At 38.7% G+C, this 20914-nt stretch overlaps 2 protein-coding genes across 4 annotated transcripts in view; both read left to right on the top strand.

Moving 5' to 3' along the window:
- The window catches only part of LOC127987318 (uncharacterized), a 140328-nt gene that overhangs the window by 51199 nt on the left and 68215 nt on the right, over nt 1-20914 (top strand). The gene's annotated exons all lie outside the window — the stretch shown is intronic.
- The window catches only part of LOC127987326 (uncharacterized), a 256216-nt gene that overhangs the window by 199842 nt on the left and 35460 nt on the right, over nt 1-20914 (top strand). The window contains exon 1 of one of the 3 annotated variants that reach the window (XM_052589612.1): nt 4226-4271. The exons of the other annotated variants lie outside the window; for them this stretch is intronic. The gene's annotated coding sequence lies outside the window, so the exon portion shown is untranslated. Of the gene's footprint in view, nt 1-4225; nt 4272-20914 lie in introns of those variants that run through there. 3 annotated transcript variants of the gene reach the window in all.

Below are 20914 nucleotides of genomic sequence, written 5' to 3'. Positions count from 1 at the left end.
ACTCACACAGAAACACAATTTCACATGCTCAATTTATTATTTTATTTGCCTGCACAATTATCTTGCATTACTGAAAACATTAGTGTCCCCTAGTGGCATTCATCGGTACATCTCTCTTTAGAAAAAAAATAATAATAATAATAAATAAAAAAATTCTTTAACTCTCATCACCACAATATTTTTTACATTTTAATTATTTAAGAAGGTCATGCGTTTTTGTTGTATGTGATACAATTCCTAGGAACTATCTGGTCTTTATTTTGTAGCAGATATTCAGCTGAGGGTAGCTTTGTCCTCAGCTTTCTACCCATTAGCAATTCTGCTGGAGACTTCCCACACCTGTAGCTTAAGATTGCAATGAGAGAGGATCTTCTTCTGCTTCAACAGATGCTTCACAATCTGCACTCTTTTTGGCTAACCCATTTGACTGTGGGTAATGTGGACTTGATGCTACGTGTTCAAAACTATACTCCCTTGCAAACTCTTTGAATGTTAGCCCAAAGAAATGAAGTCCATTGTCACTGACTACCGTGACCGGAATTTCATGTCTCACAAAACTTGTTTTCAAATTTGAGATCACGTGCTTTGCAGAAGTGTCTGTCAATAATGCAAACTCTGGATAGTTGGATTAGTAATCAATGACAACCAGGTAATCTTTCCCATTCAGTAGTAACAAATCAGCTCAGACTTTCCTCCATGGTTCTGATGGTTTAAAATGAGGTAAGAGTGGCTCTTTCTGCTGTTAGTATGTGTGTTGTTGACAAATCTCTGTACTTGTGTCTCTACTCATACTGTATAAGGCCAGTACATCACATCTTGGGCCCGACGCTTACATTTCTCAATACCCATATGGCCTTTGTGTATGAGCCCAGTCATTTGTTGTCTCTTTGTACTAGGAACTACTATCCCCCTTCCTTTTGGAAGAACTCTGTCGACGAGAGAAAGCTCATCTCTGAAATGCTGATATGGACTTGGCAGCGTCTCGTCTCCAGGTGAGTTGATTTTACAAATCACTTCCTGTAAAACACTGTCACTTGCTGTTGCATCAGCAAATTCAATCCACTTCTGTCTTGACACAGTCCACATGTATTTGAATATAATTTGCTGTGCTTCTTTTTCCAGTGTGACAGAGGCTAGCTCTGCTAAGAGCATTGGCCACTATCAGTAGTTTACCTGGAGTTAACTCAAATGTCAAATATTACTTCTGTAAGCGCAACAGGATGTGTGGTGGTGCATCACCCAGGGCCTTTTTTTTTTTATCGCAGTCAGGCGTTTGTGGTTAGTCTCTTCAATCACTTCCCTGATAAAAATTATGCCTTATGTAGGTTATGTTTTTCAATCTGTGCGTAATTTCTCTCTGCTGCTGTCATTGTGCGTGATGCATACGCTATCGGAAAGCACTTAGTTCCATGTTTTTGGAGTAAGACCGCTCCTAGTCCATCTTTGGACGCATCGGTTGACACTTTGACTGGTTTCTCCGGATCATAAAATTCTAGCACTGGCTCCATTATGAGACTGTTCTTGAACTTTTCCAATTCTTGTGTATGGTGGTGCTACCACTGTCATTCACTCTTTTTTTCTCCTTCAAACTGTGCATTGCTTTTGTGTTAGCAGAAAGCCCCCACCCAGAAAATCAGCGCAATCGTCCTGCAGTTATTATCCCTCTGCAGTCCTGTTGCTAATAGGAACAGCTCAAAGCTCTGCTTGAAGTCGGGGAAGTCGTGGCCTAATGGTTAGAGGGTTGGACTCCCAATCGAAGGGTTGTGAGTTCTAGTCTCGGGCCGGACGGAATTGTGGGTGGGGGTAGTGCATGAACAGCTCTCTCTCCACCTTCAATACCACGACTTAGGTGCCCTTGAGCAAGGCATCGAACCCCCAACTGCTCCCCGGGCACCGCAGCATAAATGGCTGCCCACTGCTCCGGGTGTGTGCTCACAGTGTGTGTGTGTGTGTGTTCACTGCTCTGTGTGTGTGCATTTCGGATGGGTTAAATGCAGAGCACAAATTCTGAGTATGGGTCACCATACTTGGTCGAATGTCACTTCACAATTTAATTTAATTTAATTTTAATTTCAATTTAAGGATTTCCAATTAGCATGGACATTTCCACTCAAATTCAGCTTGTTTGGCTGTCGGATGCTATTTACATTTATTTTGTAAACTATCGATTTCTCCTGGTTTTAAGTTTTATTTATCTTGCACAGATCACCGACGTAGATATTTTACATGCTCTGTGTATTGTTTTATTCACCTGCACAATTATATTGCATTATTTAAAACATTACTGCCCCCTAGAGGCACTCATCAGTACACATACTATATACACACACTTTTTTTTTTTCTTAGAGGACCCCTAGCATTAAATTAAAAACTGAAACAGACTCAGTGAAATTTAGAACATTTGCTTCCTCCAGAGCAGTCTCGATCAGAAGGAGATTCTTGATCGGACAGGTCTTTTCTTATCCTACCAGAACTTCATCCTCCACCTCAACTGTGATTTTCTTACCCTGCGGTGGACTGCATATGGTCTCTAATCATGTGATAATATCATCAGAGATTTTCTTCATTCCCTCAAAACCTGTGAGTGCTGATGTGACTTCATGTTGATTTCCCTTTTGAATGACGACACACTTGTATTGATATGTGCCATTATGTACAGCAGATGATGTGGTTCCTCTGGACTGTGCTGTGAGCTCCAGTTGATGGAAAACCATTTCAGATCAAGTTTATTGAACACAGTGGAGTCATTCATAACTTGAAGGAGCTCATCTAGAGATGAACTTGGAACTGGTCTCAGCATAATCACAACTGAGTATCTTTCTAAACTCTAAAGTCAAAGTGTTTAGCAGCTTGACTAAAGTGAGAGAGAAACTGTTGAACAGTGTCATGTTGTATTTGTGTCACTAAGGCAGGGTTCACTCGTAGGCAAAGTAAGCATTTAGAGCAGGGGTCTCAAACTCAGTTCCTGGAGGGCTGCAGCCCTGCAGAGTTAAGTTCCTACCCTAATCATACAATGGCTGCATCCGAAATCTGAAAAATGCTGCCTTCGGGGGAAGCATTCCAATGTAGAAAGGCATCAAGGCACGTCCAAAATCAATGTTAGCTTCACTTCCTGTCTCCTGAGATTCCCTCATCGGGCCGATTTTTGAAGGCAGCATAGATGTATCCTTCGCTGCCTTTGAGATCCCACAATCCTGTGCGTTCCATTCCGTGAAAGTTAAGCTGGAAAGTTGCAGTCAGTGGTCAGTTTGTGTGTAAATATATGTTTCTGGTCAATGTTTTCCACTTATGTAATTTCTAGTGAGAAATTATTATTGCAGTAATTACATTTCCACTTAGTTATTACCAAATCCCTCTATATGTTGCTGTTGATCATTAAACCATTACTCTGTCTCAGAGGCAGGACATGATGTTTAAATAGGGTTGAATCTAAACTCTGCAGGGCTGTGACTCTCCAGGAACTGACTATAACAACTGATTAAGATCACTGGTTCTTCACCACCAGAGGGGTTTGGTGACCCTAGTACAAAACTTCAGCTTCCGCTAATTTTTCTGTCGGAGGAGCAACTTAGCAGAGCTTGTTCCAGTTGTATTGTGGTCAGTAAATCTTTATATGGCATGTTTCCAGTCTGGCTCCTCTGCCTCGGTTGTTGGACGGCCTTTTAATATGGACACATTACCTCAGCATTTGTCTGTGCCCATTTTGGACTGTGCCCATGATGATGTCAGAACACTTTTCTACACACAGTCCTAGCAGGTTCCTGCTCCGTTAACCATTAGAGAAACTATGAAATCAGTTTGATAGAAGAAACAATCGAGACATTTGATAAGAAACAACAAATGAGCTAAAGACAGTTACAGGAGAAAGCAGAGCCAAAAACTCTCAGGATCTCAAGACAAGTTGAAACTCTTGCTTTAAATAACCATTTTAAATATTTGGGGATCAGTTTATTTAGAAAACAACATCATTGATGTAAAGGAAGCTGCGGTCTACTGTAGCTCAAAGTGACAATGATCAGAGTTTGAAATAATCAGCCAAAAAAACAGTGCTAGATGGTCACATGCATTAACACTGCACTTGATGAGCAGTTATTTTAGATGTTGGTGGAGTTTCACTTCACTTTACTACAGTCCAGCTTCACATCAGCTCATCTGTCATTTTATTACTGAACCAGTTTTGAAGAATCTGTCTTTTCTTATGATTTGTGGATTGAAACCGATGAAGATGTTTTGGATTGTTTGGTTCTGTTTGTGTTTCTGGCGTCTGGATGGTGAGTCTGAAATGTGTTTTTATGACTTCAGTTGTTTCTGTTCTGGTAACTTGTAATAAATGACGGGTTAAATTAATCAGAGAGGATTGACATTCACTGTTACAGGGGGCATCCAAATTCTAAAAGGGGGTGGGGGGGGGGATGTGTTCATTACTTACATCCACCAACAATAAACGTAAATCTGCCATAGACCTTAGAATAACATGTAAATGATCCTTAAACGCAAAGTGTAGTTATACAGCTATGACTGTATAAAATGCATCTCCTACTTCTCTTATTAATTCTTCTGTAATTGAAGTGCTCATTATTTCAGTTCCCTGATTCTGAATTTCATAGCTAGTGTAAGTTGTATTACAATAAATAGTTTTCATATAATTTTTTTCAGTTCAGGATCTTTTTTTTGGGGGGGGGGGGGGGTATACTCAAATATGGATAAAACTAGCCCATTGCCACTATCTGACAAGCTACTAATGGTGCTCTTCCCTTGTGTGGTAAGACTTGGATTCTGGGCGGATCAGTACGGCATGGCACGGCTCAGTTTGCATTTCCACGACAGTATAGTACCGCTTCAGAGTGGCAGGGATTATTCACATGCACTTATAGTTGTGCCGCCTCTACTGCTACAATTCCTGAAAAACATTTCAATAATGCCTCGCCCTATAAAGCTCACACTGGATCTGCTCCTCTGCTACCAACAAGAAGAACATCTGTACTTCCTCAACAGACAACGAAACAGACACTTTTTGGTTGTTAAAAAAGGTGTGCTTTTTCAAATGGTGGCGTTCGATCCTTCACTGGCTGTGCTGATTTAAATCTAGCTGTACTTATGTGTTTGTGTCGCAAGTTCAGTGAGGTAGGTAGTGATTCTCTCCGGCCAATCCATAATCAGTAGAGTTTACATTTTTAATTTTCTTATGTATATTAAATACTGTTAAATATAAGGAAACCTTTTCACGCATAAACATTATTTAACCTATTTAGTTCCTTTCAGTCCACAAAAAAATTCATTACATGTAATGATATTACAGAACAAGAAGGACAAAAATAAGCTATGGACGTAAAATGACATAAGTCTTTGAGACAATTTTTTTTTTTATTAATTTTAATGAGAAAACAAGATAATCCTGCACACTATGAACTTGCAAAACAATAAAAGAAATACTTTAATAGCAATGTTTCGATCGTATTATCTTCATCAGGCATCTAAATTGTATTTGTCCATTGTATTTAAAACAACATGACAAGGGCAGGGCAGAGTGAGTTTAACTCCTGATCATCCTGAGGATTTGCGGAGAGAACAACAATCTGGTGTCTGTACTAAGTGGAGAGAACCTTCGGGACATACTTGTGCCTTAGTTTCAGGACAACCATGGAGTCGTCAGGCCTGAACTCAAGAAAAGAGGGGCTCACGGATAGTGCCTGTAAGACTCCTACTCCCATAACTGATGCTAGCACCATTAGCAGAGTGGTTTTCAGTGACAGAGAAAATAAGTCGGCAGTCTGAAGTGATTTGAAGGGCGGGTCTGGCTCGGGTTTGGGGTGCCATATCATTCTGTCCACTTAAGAGAGGAGGTCCCGTCTCAAGGGGATTGGCCATGGTTGGCTCCTACACAGACTCGTTCAAAACATCTGTGAATATGACTTTCTTCCTGCCAACTATTCCCACCACTGCCCCCTGCTCATACCTGTCAGGGTTCGTCCAAGGGGCCAGGGTTGCACTTGCCTGGCTCACCTTGATCAAGTGGTGACCTTGTCGCCAGGCATGGGATGTAGAGCAGGCCCAATTGCTCAATCTCAATCAATCAGACACATATTTTATAATTCTAATAAAACAATCAGGGGCAGGGCTTTTTTTTTCAGTTAATACCACACTTCTGAGGACACTTGCATGTCTTCCAGAAGGCAAAATAAGTGCAATTTACCCTTATATCTAGGGAGGGAGTAGTGCTCTCTAGTGGGGTCAAGGCTAGATGTGATACAGCTGTGGCCATAAGGGTTTATTGGGCAAGCGCACATTTATATTGCTTCATTTTTGTAATGCTGAACAACAATAATTACTGGATTTGCATTATTGTAAGGTTATGTTTGGGGTTGGGGTAGGTGTAGAACACAATCTAATAGGTAGTACATTTAATTTATTGTTACTTTCTGGCCATAGCTGTGTAGCCACAACCTTTTAGTGGGTTAGCAGTTTACCAAGCTAGCTTAGATAGTTTTTACAACAAGGGGAAGAACCAATTCTGATTCCAAAAAATATTCTAGTGTGGTTTATGACAGTGGAGAGAAGCATTTCTTTCGTTTGTATTTCTACATTTCATGTTGCTCTACAACGCATAGTGAGAGCAGCTGAGAAGATCATTGGTGTCTCTCTACCCTCCCTCCAGGACATTTATGGAACACGTCTCACCCGCAAAGCCCTCTGCATCACAGGTGATCCCACCCACCCATCACACAGCTTCTTCAGCCTGCTGCCATCAGGGAGGAGACTGCGGAGTCTCCAGGCCAGGACCAGCAGACTGAAGGACAGCTTCATCCACCAGGCTGTCAGGAAGCTGAACTCCCTCCCGAACCTGCCCCCCCTCCCCTCTTCTTCCCCAGGCACCACTGAACTATGACCCCCCCCCCCACACTCACACACTAATTATATGATGACATGCATGAGTCACTTGTGCAGCATTGGTCTGCTCACTCACCGCTCACTACCTCATTCGGCATGGAACTACCTCATCAGTCAGTTAAATAACTGCTCTTGGTCACTTGTCACTTGTCACTTTAATCAGACTTAAGATATCTTTAATAAGTGATTTTTTTGCACTAAAAAATCTTTTAACTGCACTGTTGTTCACTTCATTGATTTGCACTATATCTGTCATTTACCTTGCGCTGCTTTATTTAACTTTATTTTTAACATTTATTTTTATTATATGTCTTTTTTTATAATTCCCTTATTGTATAATTGTATCTACATTTTATATTTGATCTAGTTATTTTTTTAGGCTTTAATGTTAATGTTATCTGTATGCACCGGGGTCTGAGAGTAACGCAATTTCGATTCTCTGTATGTATGTACTGTACATGTGGAAATTGACAATAAAGCAGACTTGAACTTGAACTTGAACTTAACTCGTCGTTATCTTTAGGTCATGTCCCAAAACCATTCAATCTGGTGGTTATCAGGCCTCTTATTAAGAAACCAAAACTAGATCCTAGTGTACTGGCAAATTATAGGCCCATTTCAAATCTTCCATTTATGTCTAAAATTTTTGAAAAAGTTGTGTGTGCTCAATTGAGCTCTTTCCTGCAAAAAAAATAAAAATAAATTCAAAGGCAGGCTCTAAGATGGTTTAGATCCTACCTGTCCGATCGCTCCCATTTTGTTTATTTGAATGGGGAGTCCTCTCATTTATCACCAGTAAAATATGGAGTGCCACAGGGATCCGTCCTAGGTTCCCTTCTATTTTCAATATACATGTTGCCCCTTGATAATATTATTAGAAAATATGGGATTAGATTACAATTTGCAACTATACAGATGCACTGCTACTTCCTCTACAGTCAAAAATCTGGATGTTATATTAGACAGCAACTTGTCTTTTGAAAATCATATTTCCAATGTTACAAAAACTGCATCCTTCCATCTTAGAAACATTGCCAAGCTACAAAACATGTTATCTGTTTCTGATGCAGAAAAGCTAGTTCATGCATTCATGACCTCTAGACTGGACTATTATAATGCACTTCTAGGTGGTTGTCCTGCTTCGTCAATAAACAAGCTACAGGTAGTCCAAAATGCAGCAGCTACAGTCCTTACCAGGTCAAGAAAATACGATCATATTACCCCAATTTTTCTCTGCACTGGCTACCTATTAAGTTCCGTATCAGTTACAAATTATCATTACTTACCTATAAGGCCCTAAATGGTTTAGCTCCTGCGTACCTAACTAGCCTTATACCACGTTACAATCGATCACACTCCCTAAGGTCAAAAAATGCTGGACAGTTCCTTTGGTAGTTCCTGGGATGGCAAAGTCCACTAAAGGAGGTAGAGCTTTTTCACATTTAGCTCCCCAACTCTGGAATAGTCTTCCTGATAATGTTTGTGGTTCAGACACAAAAACGCATATCTTTCACCTAGCATTCGAATAATGTATCTCTTAAATTGTGACTGCAGTTGTATCTGATCAAATGCGCATTCTTATTCTTTAGCTTTGGTTAAGCTAATTAAATTTACTTTGTTGAAACAGCAGCTATGTTAATGATTTCTCTATTTGTTTCTATGTTTTGCCATGGGTAACTAGGATTTACACAAGCTCCAGTCTGGATCCAGAACACCTGAGAAGAGATGATGCTGACCCCTCAGAGGACCCCAGATGATGCTAACCTTGAATCAACAAACAGAACTAACAAATATTGCTACAATTGTCACTGCATCATATAATAATTACTGTTAATAATGTTCATCTTCTGGATGACTACGTCTTGTATTAATTTTTCAAAAAACCCTGTCATATGCGCACAAACTGACAGTCACCACTTATAAGCTACTACTAAATATTGTAGAAATGTAATTTTCTGTAAAGTTGCTTTTTAATGATTTGTATTGTAAAAAGCACTATACAAATTAACTTGAATTGAACATGCACACAGTACAGAACATTGCACACACAGAATTATGTTGAATGCTATTTACAGTTAAACAGAGCTTGTGGACTCAACACAACATTATATCTTTCTGTATTCCTCTTCCTGAAAGAATGAAATCTGAATCTCATTAGTGCTGAACTGAGTCAGAGAACAAGAGACTGGAGGCTGTTATTATTGTCATTTTATTATTGAGCCAGTTAAGAAGAGTTTTTCTTATATTCACAACACATTTAAATTTCTCAGTAGAAATAATGAAAAAAGAAAGAAAGAATGGCATAACGGTTTACTTTTTTTTACTATATGATAAATAATACATTTTCAGGAATCAGCACCAATCTCGGTTGAGGCAGTCTGTCATTTCTTACAGTATTACAATTAAGTTATTTAAAAGTATGATAAGACTGTTTCTGTTTGATTTCAAGGTGATGCAGATGCAGATGCAGTGAAGTCAGTGATGGAGGGAGATTCACTTATTCTACACACTCGTCATGGAAAAATAATAGAAAATGATCGGATTCAGTGGTGGTTTGAAAATAAAAACACTTTAATAGCTGAAATCAATGTAACAGCCAACAGAGTCACTGTAAATGATAATTATGACCGGAGATTCAGACGCAAACTGAAGGTGGATCAAACTGGATGTCTAACCATCACAAACATCAGAACTGAACATGCTGGACTTTATGGAGTACAGAGCAACCGAATGAGAAAAACCTTCACTGTTATTGTCAATGGTGAGTTTTATTTTAAATATGAATGTTTATTCATTGCACATAAAATTGCATAAAAATATGAAGTACATGACGTAACATTTATCTATTTAATCGTACATCATTTTTGGTTGAAAAAAACACCCCCAAAAGATTATTTACAGACATTATTGTGTTAAACGAGACATTACAAAAAATTAGCTTTAGAAATAAATATTTTGATTTATTTTTGCATAAATAATGATAATAAATGGATAAATAGTAATGCATGATGTAGTCCATAAGTGCAGTTGTGCCACTAAAATTCAATAAACTGAGGTTAACATAAATTCTGGTGCCTTGCTTGGTCCTCCTCAATCCGCAATTTGAACTACTTTCCAGATTCATAACACACACACACACACACACACACACACAGACACATATGACAGCCCTATTTACATGCTCTGCTTTCGATCAGTCTTAGATCCTCTGGATTTTTCTGCCACTTCTTGAATATCTTCATTCATCCTAATTTATCTTTATTCTCTCATGTTTTCAGCTCGTCTGCCTGTTCCTGTTATCAGCAGAAACTCTTCACAATGTTCATCATCATCATCAGAATTCAGACCCAGCAGCAACCAGACTCCACATATCAACAATAATGAACTCTGTCACACATGTTCAGGTATGTCAGCACTGATATTGAGATGATAAATGCATCTACTTAAAGAATGCCAAATAAAGTGCTTTTGCTTTCGCCAGCATTTCCCTGACATGACTGCTTCAGCATTAAACTGCGTTACTGAAACCATGCCTTCTTTCTTTTGTGTGAACATTTGGGTGGCTTTATGAAAGAGCCTGTCCTCCAACAAAAAATGACCATATAGGTCGTTTGTGCAAGCACCTTATTAAGACCTATATTTACGTTTTAAAGTTAAGCGGCCTCTAGCAGGCGTAAAAATAATGACAGTATCGTGTTGCGGCTGTCATCATGAAATGACGTATAACGTCATTACCAATCAAAAAGCAAGTATATTTAAATGCAATGTGTGGACTTTTTACACCGATCTCATAGTAATTCGCACGCTTATTCGTTCAAATGACCACACCTAATCCCACTCCTATACCTAGCTCTGACAGAAATCATGCTAAATTATGATTTATTGAGCATACACATTTTACGTGCACATCTGTTCTCTGGGATCGAAGCCATGATAGCATGATTACATATCAAGGTATAATGCAATAATCTACAAATGCAAATCAGAGTGCAAATAAAAGAGTACAAAACATTAACATGACAAATACCTTTTGTCTATAGGGGCGCAATTGTAGTATACGCTCTGATGGGTCGTTTTTCAGGGATTTGGACAAACGACCTATACGAGCATATCGGTTGCAGGACAGATTGTTATGCAAATATTTCTATATGGTGATGTAGACGTGGTGGCATGTTTGAATGAGCCATTTTAGTGGGGAGTCTTAACTTTGATAAAGAATATCTCTTCGGATTTGAGACTTTAGTCCTTGTAACTTTACAAATCTTCTTCATGCACCAAGAGCTTATAACACTCCAAAGAGAAAGGAAAAATTTATGACCCCTTTAAGTAATATGCTGATTATTTACAAATATGTCTTATGTTATCTAGAAAAATAGCATATCATGAAATAATCAAACAGATCCTGAGTAAATGTTTAATAAATAGCGAGTTAATATATTATTGATCAATGAAATGTCAACATTTTAATATCTCAAACATCTGTGCATTTAAACAATGATCAATTGGTACTTAGGGGCCCAAAGTGTGCCAAGAAAATATCCCCCACACTATTCTGCTGCTGTAGCCCATCTGTTTCAGGGTTCAACGTGTTGTACATTCAGAGATGGTATTCTGCATACCTTGGTTGTAACCCAGAGCAGAATCAATATTTTTACGTTTCTGTTCCTGCATTCCTCTGATATTATTACCATTCTGAAACCGCTTCATGTGGAAGAAATACCAGTTAAAAACATATTTGTTTTTTAAAACAATATAATTTGCCTTATAATAATAATAATACAATTATTATAATAATAATAATAAAGTACAGCGTTTTCTTTACTCAAAAAGAAAAGGAAAAATCACCGCTTTGGTTTAACCATTGCGCCGACACAACATAATTTTGCTATATTGAAGACTGTTCATTATCAAAATAAAATACAGTAAAAAATAATAATAAATAAATAAAAAGTTACACTGCTTTTTTGTACAAATTGTTGCATTCAGCATGATCGTGCCTCACTGTGCTGATAATGCCGATGGGAAGGATAATGTTCTATGTCGATGAAAGTACAAACACTATATAATAAATAATATTTTAGCATCCAGATACGTCGGGAACATGGAAACATTTGGATTAAGTTTAAATTTAAGTTTGTTTATTTCTAGAGCACATTTACTTCTGGTTTTTAGCCGACCAAAGTGCTGTACAGTAATCACGACAAAATACATAATAAACCAGCAATGTCACTATCAACAATCAAATATAGTGCATTAAAAGATAGGTTCAAGTAAATACACATTAAAAGTAATCACGGCAAAATACATAATGAACCAACAACGTCACTATCAACAATCAATTATAGTGCATTAAAAGATAAGTTCAAGTAAATTACACATTAAAAGCTAATCCAAACAAATATGTTTTTAGCGTTGTTTTAAACTCAGATAAAGTGGTAGCCATTTTAAGATGAATAGGAAGATTGTTCCATAAAGTGGGGCCCACCACTTCAAAAGCTCTATTTACCCTCTTTTTCAAGCGGGTTCTAGGAATACGAAGGAGGGATTTGTTTCCTGATCTCAGTTCTCGCTTTGAAGTATATGGGTGGAGTAAATCCGATAAATAAGATGGTGCAAGATTATTTAAGGATTTGTAGACTATTAGTAAAATTTTATAGTCGATTCTATATTGGACAGGTAACCAGTGAAGGTATCTCAAAACAGGTGTCACATGATCAAATTTTTTGCCACCTTTCAAAAAACGTGCTGCTGCGTTTTGAACAACTTGTAATCTAGAGATTTGATTCTTGGAAATCCCATAATAAAGAGAGTTGCAATAATCTAGCCTGGATATTATAAAGGCATGAATAGCAACTTCTAGAGAATCATTAGATAGGAAATATTTAATTTTGGAAAAATAGCGCAGATTAAAAAAATTAGAGATCCCTACCGAGGCAATTTGCCTATCAAATTGTAAGTTATCAATTACCACACCTAAATTACGAACCTTTGCTGAGATAGTGAAATTTAAAAGATCAAGGTTAGGTAAATATTGCCTTCTCTGTTCGGTGGGGCAAAAAACAATAGCTTCCGATTTATCTGAGTTCAAAAACAGAAAGTTTTTTGAGAGCCATGCCTTTACACCATTCAAACATGCTGATAAATTACTAACAGCATTCTCATTACCGCTGGTAAAAGGCAGATACATTTGTCATCAGCATAACAATGGAAGGCTACATAATGTTTCCTAAAAATGGATCCCAAGGGGAGTAAATATAAAGAAAACAGAGTGGGTTCAAGAACAGATCCCTGTGGTACGCCACAGGATAGCTTGCGTAAAGATAAAGTAAAATTTCCAATTTTAACAGAAAAAGTTCTGTTTGTTAGGAAAGATTGAAACCAGTTTAACACTACCCCGCCTAAACCCACATAGGACTCCAGTCGGGAGATGAGAATTCCCTGATCGACAGTATCAAAAGCTGAAGACAAGTCCAGCATTATTAAAATGACAGAAGCTTCCGAATTAGTAATCGTTAAGATTCATTTAAGACTCTAATAAGGGCCGTTTCAGTACTATGTAATGATTTGAAACATGATTGAAAGATCTCATATATAAGATTTGTGGATAGGAAAGACTGAAGTTGCAGAGAGACAATTTTTTCCATCACCTTAGAAATAAACGGAAGAACAGACACGGGGCAAAAATTCGCTAAGATAGATGTATCAAGTGTGGGTTTCTTTAGCACTGGAGTCACAGTGGCCCTTTTTAAGCTATCAAGGATAATCCCTGACTGCAAGCATTTATTAAGTAAATTTACAAAGCCAGGTCCTACAATATCAATATCAACAATATCAAACTTCAGATAGCGGGGGTGCATAGTGTCAAGGGGACTAGAAGAGGTTTTTAGTTTTAAAACTATTTCTTTTAATGAGTCTAAGAAAATAGAATTAAAAGTAGTCCAAGAAGCCAATGGAGTCATTGAAGTCAATTTATCATCACTGGTATCTTGTATTTGAACTCTTAGATTTATAATTTTAGTAATTTAGAAAATTTTCATATAATGCTTTAGTAGGATTACGGAAAGTTTGTACAGGGGGATTTAATACTGAATTGATAATCGAAAAAAAGAACTCTAGGAATTTGATGATGCTCCTCGATCAGATTAGAAAAATAAAGAGACTTGGCCTTCTTAACTGCACTCTGATATGTCCATAAACATTCTTTAAGTATGGTAAAGGATATTTGAAGTTTGTCTTTCTTCCATTTTCTTTCTGCTTTCCTACATAATTGTCTCAGGGAGCGGATATCTTGATCTAACCAAGGCTCAGCTTTACGTTGCGGCTTTAGCAACCTATATAATTTAAAATCTCCAACCATACAATGTATAAGGATTCAAGATGTTGCTCAACATCTAGATCTAATAATAAGGATTCATAGGACACTGAAGAAGTGATTTCATGCCTAATGAGAGAGGCATCAGCTTCGTCTTAAATTAAAATGTATTTCGTTTGGATTGATGTTTTTGTCACGGTGGGAGCAGTTTTAGTGGGACACCGTGCCGGTTCCGGGGTTTCCCCTCGTGTATTGTGTCCGGGCGCAGTTACTAAATTAAGAGATAAGTGTCAGCTGTGCAATAGGAGGAGAGTTAACGGTGATTGGGACGCATATCGACTATGTGGATTATAAAAGGGGCATTCTGACGCGAAGATGAAAAACGGAGTGGACAGATTAATTCCGCAGGTAGGTGGGGGAACGGAACGGAACCGAACGGAGCGGAGGGATTAATGCTGCGGGAAGGTGGCGGTAATGGAGCAGACGGATTAATGCTGCGTGAAGGCGGAAGATTAAGGTGTTTTCCATTTGACAGGGTCCCTACCCAATGTCCACTGCTCCCTACTCCCTGAGCATGGTATATCAGTTGAAGTAAACTTCACTGACAATAACAGCTCATTTGGAACGGCCTGCAAGCGTCATCAAAGAAAGTCAACGATGGTTGCGCAGATTATGATATAACATAAATATATAGGACTACATTCATATTCATAGCGGTCTCATGTGCCTTGTTCCCGCGCACAGCCGTATAGTAAACACTGAGGTAAATAAAGAAAAATGGCAGAGCCTCATCTGCTTCTAGTCGCTTTTACATTAGTAAAGAATTAGCTTTTACATCGTTAGTTGACCGTTCTGACTGGTGATGACTTGTTGCGCGGAATGACAGTTGGGGGATAATCACTCTCCACTTCCTGTGAAGTGATGTATTGATGTTCCCTTATTCCCTGGGCCGTGTGCAGTGCCCTTCGAACTGAACATGTTTGCTCCCATCAGATTGGAATCTCACTTAAGATGGCGGAATACCCTGTGAAGTCCACTTCGCAGTACACTTACGGTCGAATGGAACGCACCTTTAGTCTCAGCGTTTTGGGGAACTATGAAGGATGGATCTATAAAGTGAAAGTGATAAGGATCGAAGAGTGGCTGAGCATCCACATCATCTATGCAGCAGTTAAGTGGCTCTTTGATAGTCTTATGTGCAGTCCTTTATCTTCAATATTCATTGGGTGTATCAGTCTGTGGACAGTGTTTCTAAATTGGTCAAGATAGTGATTGAAACCTCTTTGTAATGGGAGAGGATGTCGGCTGGGGCCGCGAGTCGGAGCCTAATTCACTGTGAGATTGCTGTGTACTGCAGTGCTTAGTGTGAAGTGAACACGTGTGACACTGAAGTGATATAATTGATAAAGTGATGTATAATTCCGTTCCCACCTGTTGGCTCCCTGGGCAAATCTGGCTATGTCACGAATATCAGCTGGAGTGCCCATGAACTCCAATAGAGGGGACTCTACTCAGGACTCTTGTATTTCCATTCCCAACTCCATTTCCCATAATCCCATGCTTGGGGCTAATCACCACCAGGTGTTCCCCATAACCACTCCCCTATATATGTGTTTGGAATCTCAATGATTGCAAAGTCTTGTTTAGTTCTGTCTGGCATTTCCGAGTGTTTTCCCTGTGTTTTTTCTTTCCGTGTTTGATCTTGGATTGTTTGTAGTGATTGTGATTCTCTGCTTAGGCATGTAACGATTACTAGTTTGACGATAAATCACGATAAAAATTCCCCCACGGTTAGTATTACCGTTTCATCTTTTAATTATCATTAAAACCGTATAAGATTACAGAGATTTGGACAACTGGGGATTCAATGAATACTGTCCAGCATAGTTATCAGTATCTAATAGAATTAAAATGAATATATTAATTAATTATATGAATGTACCTCAATTCCAGTCCTCGCGCCTCCCTGCTCTGCACATTTAGTTTGTTTCTCTTATGGCTTCAGACATTTATTCAAACATAAGTGCCCTGTAAAGTGAACATAACAGTATATTCCGTCATGATTCCAGTTCGAAGCAAACATACTGTAGGCCATATGTTCTATTCAAAGTGCACTGAAGAGTGCGAGACAGAGTATGTGAGCGGAGCGACTTGATTTTGTCTGGAGCTATGAGCGAATTTTCTGAAAGTAGGAGCATTGAGGTCTTCACTTGCTCATAGAACGCTCCACTATCGCTCCATCACGAGCACAAATTATGCCATCTAACGCATTAAACATAATTAAGGACGAGTGCGTGAGGTTAAAGCATGTTGCTGCTCCACTCCGCTCACATACTCTTTATTGCGAGATGTGAATTTAAATGTCCGTGTGAAGACGCTGCGCAGTGCAAATCCATGAATGAATGTTCAGAGGTGAGGTAAACTTAAACAGAGTAGGGAGCAAGGAACACTGTTCATGCACGGAGCTCACTTCTGATGAGCTGATGATCTGAATCAGGTGTGTTAACAGAGAGATGTGTGAAATATGCAGGGATGGGGGCCAGGAGCAATGGAATTGAAAACAGCTGACAATCTTAATAGCAATGTTGTTGTGATCACTGAGATTTACTAAGCAATTGCCATTTTGACATCGCTTTTCTTTATTTAAAGACTGAAATGTGAGGTTTACTTTTTTTTTTTTACTTTTTCAAAGCTTTATTTGAACATTTACATTAGATATCTTGAATGCTATTAAACTGTTGTCAGTCAAGTTGTCATTTAAAATCCGGACATCATTGGTTATGCAAATAAATTATGCAAACAAAGTCATTTTATTTATTCATTTTTTTAAAAATTTAATCTAAAACTTGGTTAAGTGATTTATGTACTTTTGTTAACTTCTCCAGCACATTACAACAATACAGTGATAATACTGATAACCGTGATAATTTTGGTCACTATAATCGTGATAAGGAATTTTCATACCGTTACATCCCTAGTGTATTCCTTTTTATGTAAATGTATAGAGGGTTTCAACGGCAACAACATAAACAAACGCTACTGTGCATGCACGCTTTTGTGGCCCTAACTTAACTTCCGGTAGACTTCCAAATAGAATAAAAAAACAACAGCCAAGTCCCTGTAGAGTAGATATTTTTTTGATAACAAACAAAATATGTTTGCTGCATAAATCAGGTGGACTTAATGAAAATGCAAATTCATTCTTTGCCAACAGGAGACGCGTTATGGAGCGAGAAGGAGATTTCCCCAGTAACAGCTGTAAACAAAGCCAAGCTACGCTCACAAACGCTGCTTTATCAGGCATATAATATGCAATTCCTTCAGAAATACAGTGATATAAAAATACCCGTGCCTCGTTTTGATATTTAAACATATAAATGTAAGAAATTATAATTATTAAATGTACAGTATGTGCCCATGTTTTTTAACAAAACCTTTTGGAAAACGATCTGTTTTAAAATCGTGGCGAGTCTCCACAAATATATAAATGTATGGGAAATGCATAACTTTGAGCCCAACTTCAGTCTACTCATCACCTTAACTTTAACTGCGTTTGTATACTGCACCGCTAGCCAGACCGATATGCGCAAAACAGACCGGAAGTTTACTGAATGAAACCATCTATAGGGGTTAATTTTTCTGTTTTCTCCATTCACAGAATGGCAGCATGTGCATGTGATCTGTTGAATTCATCTTACACTATCCTCAGATAAATTCTAAGGGCAATGCATTGCCATTGCGACTTGCCTATGATGAGTTCACAACTGAGAGGACATTTCACTCGTTGGCTTCAGCGTCGCATTTGCATATGTTGTACTACTGGAATTTGTGATTGGTTGACAGTACATTTCAAATATTAAATGGAATGATAAAATAACATTATTAACTGGTTAATGGGCATTTAAAATTTTCGATTCTGTTCGGAATTATAACATTTGATTTAGTTTCTGGTTCTGTTCCTGTCAAAATTTTGTTTGTTTTCGTTTTGTTTTCCGTTTTTGTTCGTTTCCATTTTCGTTTCGTTTTTGTTCCTTGAACCAGTTCAGAGCCCTGGTTGTAACGAGTTGTTATTTGAGTTACTGTTGCCTTTCTATCATCTATAACCATTCTGCCCATTCTCCTCTGACCTCTGACATCAACAAGGCATTTCCGTCCACACAACTGCCACTCACAGGATATGTTCTCTTTTGGTATTAGTATTTTTTTTCCATGTCATTACATTGCTTAAAGAAGTGGTTCCCAATCCACATTTTAGATGTCTCCCTATTCAAACAGACCTGATTCAACTCAACAGCCCATTAATGAGGACTCCTAGAGAGACTTAGATCTCTGCAGAGCAAAATTGGGCGTTTATCACCTTGTGGGTGTTTTCAAAATGCTGGGTGTTTCTAAGTCATGCAATTAAAATGATCCCCCTTACCCAACCCCACCCCTAAACCTAACATCACTATGAAGTCAGCCAATCAGGTATCATGGTGTGAAAATACCCTGATTGACAAAAAACTTGCAGTGTTGGGGCTTCTCCAGGACCAGGATTGGGAACCACTGGTTTACAGCATTAAAAAAATACAATTATATTTCATTCATAAGTTATGCTATGTCCTTTGTAAAGGACGTTGGGACTCAATTTATTTAAATAAAATAAAAAGACATTAAAGGTGCCATATGCAGAAATTGAGGTAAAAATATCCATAACATGACCAACACGCATCAAAAGAATGAGAAGAAATAAAGGCGATGATGTCATTAAAAAAATGTCAAGTTATAGTGCTGCAGAGATATCAACCTTAATTAGCATTAGCATTACTAGCCCCGGCCCGGCAGGTGTTGTAATACCAGTTTCGGCCGTGGGAGGCGGTATGCGGACAACATAACCACCAGCCAACCTACAACGAATACACGAATAACTCGCAGGGCGTACCTGGACCTGATGTCAATCGTGTGGAAAGTACAGCCCACTACTTTCAGTTCAGAGTAGAGAGAGGAAGGATAGCTGAAGCCCTTGGAAAAAGACCAACACCTGCTACAGGGAAACAACCGCGCTCTGAATCACAAATCAAATTCGATAAGAATACCAGAGTAAACATCGGCACTGCTTTTAATCGCTGGAGACAACTGATGGACCTGAAAGAAATGAGGTTTGACTCCGAACTTGCAAGTTAGATGCTGTTAGTATGTCGCTAGAAGTTTGTTTTATATGTTTGTGTATTTGTTTTCGGGAAGTTATAACATAGAAATGTATCGAAGGCTGTTCGATAAACGTGCTAATGTTAGCGATGGCTAACCGTAGCTGCGTTTGATAATTAGCTAGCTATAACTTTACGTTACCCATTTTATTATATAGGGCTGTGCATGTCTTTACTCATGTGTATCTCATCAGTAAAGACGCTCCTGTAATTAGGAGTATATCTCCAGTACGTGTGTTCAGATCAGGATTGCCAGGTTTTCACAACAAATTCTGCCCAGTTGCTTCTCAAAACTAGCCCAATCTCGCTTCCAGAAGGTTCCCCGATAAAACATTGCTTCCCAGGTTAAAATATAGTATTTTTTGGCAGGGTTGTCTTGGTATAATTCGCATTTTAGGGGCTAAATATCACGTTATTTGTATTGGGGTCGCTGTGACCAGCGGACATGAAAAACAACCACCACAGACTTGGCAACACTGGTTGGCATTTACTACACAGCCGTAATTCACTGACAATCTACACAACATCGATGTTAAAATCGCAGGCGATTCTTTGTCGATTTTGAAAGCGATTTTGTGTTAGTTGTCGGTAGACTAAGGCTCTGTGCAGTTACTGCCGCTCCACCTGAAGCAGTGTTGCCAAGTCTGCGATTGTTTTTCATGTCCGCGGTTTGAAGCAATCCCAATACCAATAACGTGATATTTAGCCTGCTAATTTCACCAGGGAAACCCTTCCCAAAAATTTATATTTTAATCCCGGGAAGCAATTTTTATGGGGGAAACCTCCCGGAAACGCGATTGGGCTAGTTTTGGACTAGTTTTAAGAAGCAACTGGGCAGGATTTGTTGTGAAAACCTGGCAACCCTGATCTGAATGCACATGCTGGAGATATACTTCTAATTACAGGAGCGTCTTTACTGATGAGAGGTGCATGAAAATCGCATTCGATTTTTTGCACAGCCCTATGTATCATAACTAACCTGCTCTGTCTAGTCTGTTGGTCTCCGTGTCCTCTTTGCTTCGTTGTTTTTCTGTGCGTGAAAAAATTGATGTGTGGCGTGAAAGCGTGTGAAAAGAGTCAATTGCGTGTGTCTCACGGTGAATGCTTGAAAGTTGGCACATTAGTTCTCAAGCAGAATAAAGGACAGGTTGATTATTGCTGTTTAGCGTTTGTATTAATCTATGATGTGTCCCTGTTTGCCTACAGGGACATAAAAAAATTAATTAAAAGTGATACGTGGACCAAGGTGTCTGAGATTGTTCATTTTAAGTAAAGGATCCTAATATTTCGTCCACAACAATATTTAATGAGGTTATAACTCCTTGTGGTTAGTCTGCACGAGATCAACAAGTTTGTTTGCTTTGCGGCCGCTTTAAATACAAAATAAGCATTCGATCTACGTTAGAGCGTCTGAGCGCTCACAAATCTTTCTGCAGTGTCATGAGCGGAGCGGCAAGAGCAATTTTTGACGCTCTTAACGCCGGCGGTGTGAACGCACAGTTAGGCTTCAGCTATGGCTGTGTAGTGT

Source organism: Carassius gibelio, chromosome B22, assembly GCF_023724105.1.
Source record: "Carassius gibelio isolate Cgi1373 ecotype wild population from Czech Republic chromosome B22, carGib1.2-hapl.c, whole genome shotgun sequence".
NCBI classification, from domain to species: domain Eukaryota; kingdom Metazoa; phylum Chordata; class Actinopteri; order Cypriniformes; family Cyprinidae; genus Carassius; species Carassius gibelio.
This window is presented reverse-complemented; position numbering and strand designations above follow the sequence as displayed.